This window comes from Dermochelys coriacea, chromosome 1, assembly GCF_009764565.3.
Source record: "Dermochelys coriacea isolate rDerCor1 chromosome 1, rDerCor1.pri.v4, whole genome shotgun sequence".
NCBI classification, from domain to species: Eukaryota; Metazoa; Chordata; order Testudines; family Dermochelyidae; genus Dermochelys; species Dermochelys coriacea.
In genome coordinates, this window is record NC_050068.2 from 281,516,059 (window position 1) to 281,522,640 (window position 6,582).

The following is a 6,582-nucleotide window of genomic DNA, read 5'->3' on the forward strand; positions in this document are numbered from 1 at the left end:
TGGTAGATTTTGTCTCCCTAGCTCCCCCACATTACACTGGGGAATTGGATTTCACCCTCACTGCAATTAAATCATTTCTTCAGACAAAAAGTATCAAACAATAGGTAAACAGCATTATAACAAACTCTGTTAAATCAGCAGTGAGCAGACAAAAATGCATCATCAGTTCTACTACGTAGGCATACCACAATAAAATTGTACTTATCTATATATCTTGAAGAGTCATTGGAAATTTACCCTTAAGATAGTTAAGTAATCACAATTATTTTTAAATCACAGTTAACTAAGAGATTTTATATTAAATGTTACAATTAACAACTGCTGAACATTAATACACTTATATTAGGTAATAGCTAATTGGCTGAAAGAAAAAAAGTGATATCTTGACTTAGCAAATGTTTGAGAATCTTAAAGAGGGAGGCCCCACTCCCTCTAGAAAGAAAAGGAGATATTAAATACAATCAGTTTTGGGGGAGTTCCCAAAGACAAATAAAAACAAACTAAGAAAATACTAAACTCTTAGGTAAGGATTTTTAATAAACCAAACAACTGAAAATCCATTAAACTGACAATAGCCTACTCATTAAATCCCTTGAATAAATAAGAGCTTAATATAAAAAACATTTTGATTGCAACAGCTGATAAAAGTATTAGAAAACAGTTTTATCACAGCCGATCTCATACTTTCAATCAAAAGTCTTGCATACAAAAATATGTTCTTCTTTAGCACAAAAATGTCTAATTGTAGATTTCCATTTTGTTTGACTGGGCAAGTTTTTCGCTCATTGTTTATATAAACAACCTCTCTTCAAATACACATAAATCCTGAGTAAAGAGAAAGAGTTAGACAGAAAGCATATTAGCTTTGTCTCTAGCTGTTCTTAGTCTTTCATCCAAAGAACCACTGAAAGCTATACAGATGTCTTCTTTTTAAATGTTGAACTCCCCACTATTCTGTTATTTTTTGTAAAAGATACAATATTATGTCCAGCATTTTGTAATCCTCTCTCTTTGATTGGAGTGTATCACGAATGAGTAAAGCCAACTGTAGCGAAGAGGACTTTCATACATAAAGATTCTGAAAATATTTGTTAACATAATGATTTGTTTATTCAGTTTGACAAATGCTTTTATTTTAACCTGAAGTATCTTTTGTAAATGTCACTGGTAAATACAAATTCATAGTTGGCTAGCAAGCTTCCCTTATGTGTATTTCTAATTAAGCTCTTCCAAGATACAGAGTAATGTTTAAAACAAACACATCCTGTAGAGGATCAAAGTAACCCAAAGTGGTCAGATATTTTTCTTTGTAAAATTGAATATGGAGATACGCTGCATAAGCAGATTTGAGAAGAACATGGAATCTATAAATAACGATGCTTCCATGTTTTTATTTGAGAACATTGGGAAATCTTTGCTTGCCCTTTACAATATTATTGTGAACTTTGGTGTCTCTCACTCCGCAGGTAATGTCATAAGGATGCACTATCTTCTTTACTTTGATCTCATTTACCGTTCTATATACCAGGATCTCCTAAACTGTAACTTCCTATATACTGTTGTATAAACAAGACACAGTATGACAAATAAGAGCTTCTGTTTCACCTGAGGCATCATCAATTAACTTTGATTTCCAGAAGGGTGAATGGCTCGAAAAACTTGTGTTAAGACCCTCACTATAACATATATAATATACCAATTGTGAACCTGTCAAAAGATCATGAAAAAACCCTGAGTTTATGTTTATGGTTTCTTTATGGTAATTGGACAAATACAGATTTTTTTTTTCCAGGTCTCTGACAAATATTACCTTTTCTTCTCTTACATCCTTAAAACTATCAAGCCAATCTAAGACAGTAAGTGTTTTCCAGATATTTGGTTTACATTAAGAATAAGGCACAATACATTTTTGTATTATAAACCAAATATTATTCTGTAGCCATGATTTATTGGAAGGATGAATTGTTAGTCTGATCTCATATGGAGTTTCCTATATTTCATTTACACAATGTTATACATTGTAAAAAACTATTTTTATACATATACGTAGAAAAGCAAACAAGTACTCTTGATCTATGGGCTAATGCTTAAAATTTCAGTATAAATACTTGAAAATAGATTTAGCATCTTTTGCATCAAACATTAATATGGCTCACTTAGGCGCTCTTAATGTGAAGGAAAATTGGGTTTGTATGAAATGGCTACACTAGGACATTTCATGCTTTTGCAAGTGCAGCAGTGCAATAATTTCCTACAGTATGTCATTATCCTCTGCCCTGTGGTTCATTTTAAAATTCTCTCTTTTCACTCACACTGTCTGCACTATGTTTTTAAGTTATATTGTTTTCAAGCTACATACTTTTCAATTTATGAACAGCATGTATTCAAATTTTGAGCAACTACATCACAAGTCAAGTAACATACCATATTGAGGCATATTCCCTTTGGACACTACTAATAGAACTACAACTGCAAAAACTTGGAGAGAAAAAATGTCTCGCAGACATAAAGCCAGGTTAAGTTTTTTTTTCCAGCAAAGACAAGAAAATACTATTCTGACCATATCAGGAAGGAATATAAGGAATTTTCCTATACTTTTCCCATCAGTCCATTTTATCATGACTAATGCTTATTAATTTCTACATACATACACCATACTAAAGGCAAATTAATTTATTGCCCATTTGTCATTGTAGACAAATTATCATTTCTTAACAGAGCAGGAAGGTTATAAGTATTGTGTTTTTAAATATTGGTATGAGATCACCCCTAAAATAATTACATTTATGTAATTCTGGATGCCACTCCATAAAGGAGAAAGTCTCTTCTCAGGTCTACAACTGCTGGTAGCATCTGGATTTGAAGAAAAAATAACTCTTACAGATGAAAAAGTGCTTTTTAAAATGCATAAGAAAGATGAACATGAAACATGGATGGCAAAATAGGATATCTGTTCAGAGGATCAATATGTAGTTGACAGAATGAGAGTCTGGTTGCAGGCGACAACACACGAGTGTCTAAAATTACTGTACTGACCTTTGTATAGAAAATACAGCATTTGAAAGATAGGGAAATACTATTTAAATACTGCATTTTACATTAACTGTACAAGGTCATAGTCATCTAAGCACAGAGATCCCTCTTCTTCACTCACAAATAGATATTAAGAAAAATAAGACTTAACTTCCCCCCTGACAATCAAAAGGAAAAGATTTATTTGGATACTAACATCTGTCTGCAGATTGTGGCCAAGTGCTTTTCTGTGCTCATTTAGGACTCCACTTGGAAAGCTTTCCAGTTACATTTACCTAGAGATTTCTCTCTACCACTTTCCATCTGACAGAAATCACTCAGCTGGGTCTGATGAATAATAGTAAAAGGCAGCTTGTATCAGTGACGATTGAATTACACATTGTTAAAACTGCCATAAAAGGTTCATTCCAATGAGTACATTTAATTTACTTACTCTGCTCAGGGCTAGAAGCTTGTAGTTGTTTGAGGTCTTCATTTTAACAGACTTAAAACAAAAAAGAACCACCATTTTCGGTGAAAAATTATTAAGGATTTGTGCCACTTTTTGACTATACTCCCTAAACTTTTTGTAACGCGATAGGTGCCCAAGCCAACACACGTTTAACTTTTAAACACAGTTTTGAACCCATATTTGCACCCTCTGTTCCCACAATATACAGACTGTAACGTATTAGAAAACAAGGCAAAAGAGGAGTATAAAGAGGAGGAAAGAGAAGGTAGAAAGATGTAATTATAAGAAAAGTCTAAAGAAAATTAATTTGTCAGCTTTTTCTAAGAAAGGGAAGCAGGTGTCAAGGCATTTAATTAAGGGTGTTTTTTTTTAACTTCAGTACAAAGAGGATTAATTTAGTCCTCTACCATCAGAAAAGCAGATCCTCCAGGGAATAGTGCTTTGAGAACAACACCAGTGTTTCAAACAACAAGTCTTCCTCAGAACACTATCTGTTCAAAGATTGCAAGCAAATCTTGGAAACGAATCCTTCTGTATTTTGTTACCTGAGATTGCAAGGTTTTTTATATTGAAACTCTTTTTCAGTGTCAAACAATCACGCAAGAGGGGGTCAGAGAAGAAATGAGAAGAAGTCAGGTGACTGACGCTTAAAACCAACGATTTAATGTATCTCTTTCCAGCTGAACAAGTCAAGTGAAAGACAGATCCACTTGGAAGACGAGTAAAGTCAAGCTGCTTTCCCTCTCCCACAGCAGGAGCTCGAGGATTTGATTACTCGCTTGTAAGCAGTTTGATTGCTTTAGGTTCCGTTTTTTTACCTTCAGTTTCCTTTAGCCTGCAGAATCCCACCCCTCCCATCTCTCCCCATTTCGTCCCATGCCACCTTCCAGTTGCCTGGAAAGCAGCCTTCTCCGAGAAGGGAGAACACTGGGTGGGTGGGGGATCGCCAATCCAGAATTCAACCCAGCCTTCAAATCAGGAGACACCGGCCAAACTGGTTTCCAGCATCTGTTAACAGGAACATGTGCGCGCTCATCACCGCCCACACAATAGACCACCTGGGTCTCCCTCTCTCTTTCTCTGTGCATCTCTTAATCCTCCCCCCGCTAACCACAGCATCCAAGTCACTGCAAGGCAGCAAACATTGCAGACAGATCCACCAGCAGCAGAAGCACTAACACCACTGCCTTACCTGGTAACCAGGGCAGGAGGAGTCCGTTTGTCCTTCCGTGCTCTCGCCTCCTTGTCTAGTAGGAGCCACACACGCGCTCTCTGCCTCTCCTGGGAGGCGACGGCAATACAAAAAGGTGGGTGCGGGGGGGGGGGCGGTGTGGCAGACTTCCCACATCCACCGGCGGGTATGTAGAGCCCCCTGCTCTCAGCGGGGCGCGCTTTGCGTTGGGTGTTAAGTTTCAGCGGCTGCTGGCTGGGCGGAGGAGGAGGAGGAGGAGAAGGAGAGACACCGGGGGCTGTGCAGCTTGCCGAGCATCAGCACACTGCAGCTTCTCCAGGAATCCCTCCCGTGAGAGGCAGCCCATCATCCCCCAGCCCCGGCCGCCTGATTGGCCGAGAGGCGGGGGGGGGGGGGCGGTTCTGCCTGCGCTAGCCAATCGGGCTGCACTGATAAGCGGTGGACCCGCTCAGCCGGCGTCGCCCATGGCCGGGATCGGTGAGTCTCTGTCCCCCGCAGCGGGCGAGGGAGCCCCCCTGCGAATGACAATCAAGGACATCAAATCCGTCCTCTGGCCCGGCGGAGCGGTGCCCCCCGAGCCGTGCTGCAAGCTGCGCGCTGGAAATAGAGACGGCCGGGTGACCTGATTCGCCCCCCCCCCTCCCCGGGACTTCAGGCAATTTATAGTGTGGCATTGACCGACCACAAAGAGAGGCACCGTAAGGGAGAAGCAGGAGATGGGGCACAGAGGTGAGCAGGAACCACAGGCACTAATCCAAGTGAAAGAGCAAAGATTCTTCATCGGACACCGAGCCCAGGCGGCGGCTTTCCAGCAGCAAACTGAGCGGGTGAACTTGTTCATTTCTCTGGCCCCTTTTTAATACTTTTTTTTTTTTTTAAACTGCCTTCTGGATGGGCGCTTTCCAACCCTACAGCGGTGAGGAGTTCGTGTGCAGTAACATCTAATCAATGGTTGCAAATAAAATTCGCCGTAATGGAGGGTTTCTTTTGCTTTTCACAGAGCACGTTTTATTGGCGTTTTCAGGTAAGGAAACATAACAGTCAACTTAATTCCCCAGCTCCGTCCACTCTGAACTGGAGCTTTGATTAACATTGGTCTGCAAAATGTAACTGTACCACAAATTCAATTAACAGAAGCACATTTCTTCAACTTTTAATTAGACCTGTCCTCTGTCTAATGTTTAATAGAACACAAAGTGCTACTCAGAGGTTCCAAAGGGAAATGGAGGCAGTTCTAGATGTAAATTTAGCTGTTAAAAATATAAATAATGGACATAAAAAGAATAAGGTTCTTTCTTGCCTAAATTACATTATGACTGCATGTAAATCACAGGGTGACAAAGTTTCTCAGAATTGCTAAATGGAAAATGTTAAATTCTATAAATAATAATGTCACCTTAATCTTTCCCTTTCATTGGTCAAAGGTACCACTCCAGGTGCAAAGGTGAATCCTAATCTACACTTTATACACCACAGTTTGGCCAGTACAGACTAACAGGATTATAACTATATAATTATATAAAAGCCGTAATAAATGGCAATATATTCCATAACTATGTGCCTGTTTTTATTTAGTATGCTTAGTGAAAGATGCATTAACGTATAAGGTGTAGATGATGGTATCTAGCTTTGGGGGAAGGAGGGGTCACACGTTAGCAGTAGTGGACGAGGGCATGACAACTCTGGAAGTCATTCTGCCCCAGCTGCTTTTAGAAGTACAGTGAGTCTTACTACACCTTCAGGGAAAAAAAGCATAGTCTGCTTTTCCATACCCAACACTTCCCTAGTTGTGCTTTCCAGGGGAAAGCTATGACACTGCCCCTGTTCAGTTCAAATACACACCCTTTGGTCCTATCAGTCCTAGACAACTCCCCTTTGTACTCCCCAGTTCTAGCAGCCAAAGTGT

The 6,582-nt window shown here is 39.5% G+C and overlaps 1 protein-coding gene across 7 annotated transcripts in view; it reads right to left on the reverse strand.

The window, feature by feature from the left end:
• The window catches only part of SYT1 (synaptotagmin 1), a 531,232-nt gene extending 526,222 nt beyond the window's left edge, over positions 1-5,010 (reverse strand). For 4 of the 7 annotated variants that reach the window (XM_038386677.1, XM_038386681.2, XM_038386675.1 and 1 more), the window contains exon 1: positions 4,677-5,010. The gene's annotated coding sequence lies outside the window, so the exon portion shown is untranslated. The remainder of the gene's footprint in view (positions 1-4,676) is intronic. The other 3 variants (XM_038386676.2, XM_038386683.2, XM_038386679.2) reach the window with 3 other exon arrangements.
• Between the last annotated feature and the right edge of the window lie 1,572 nt (positions 5,011-6,582).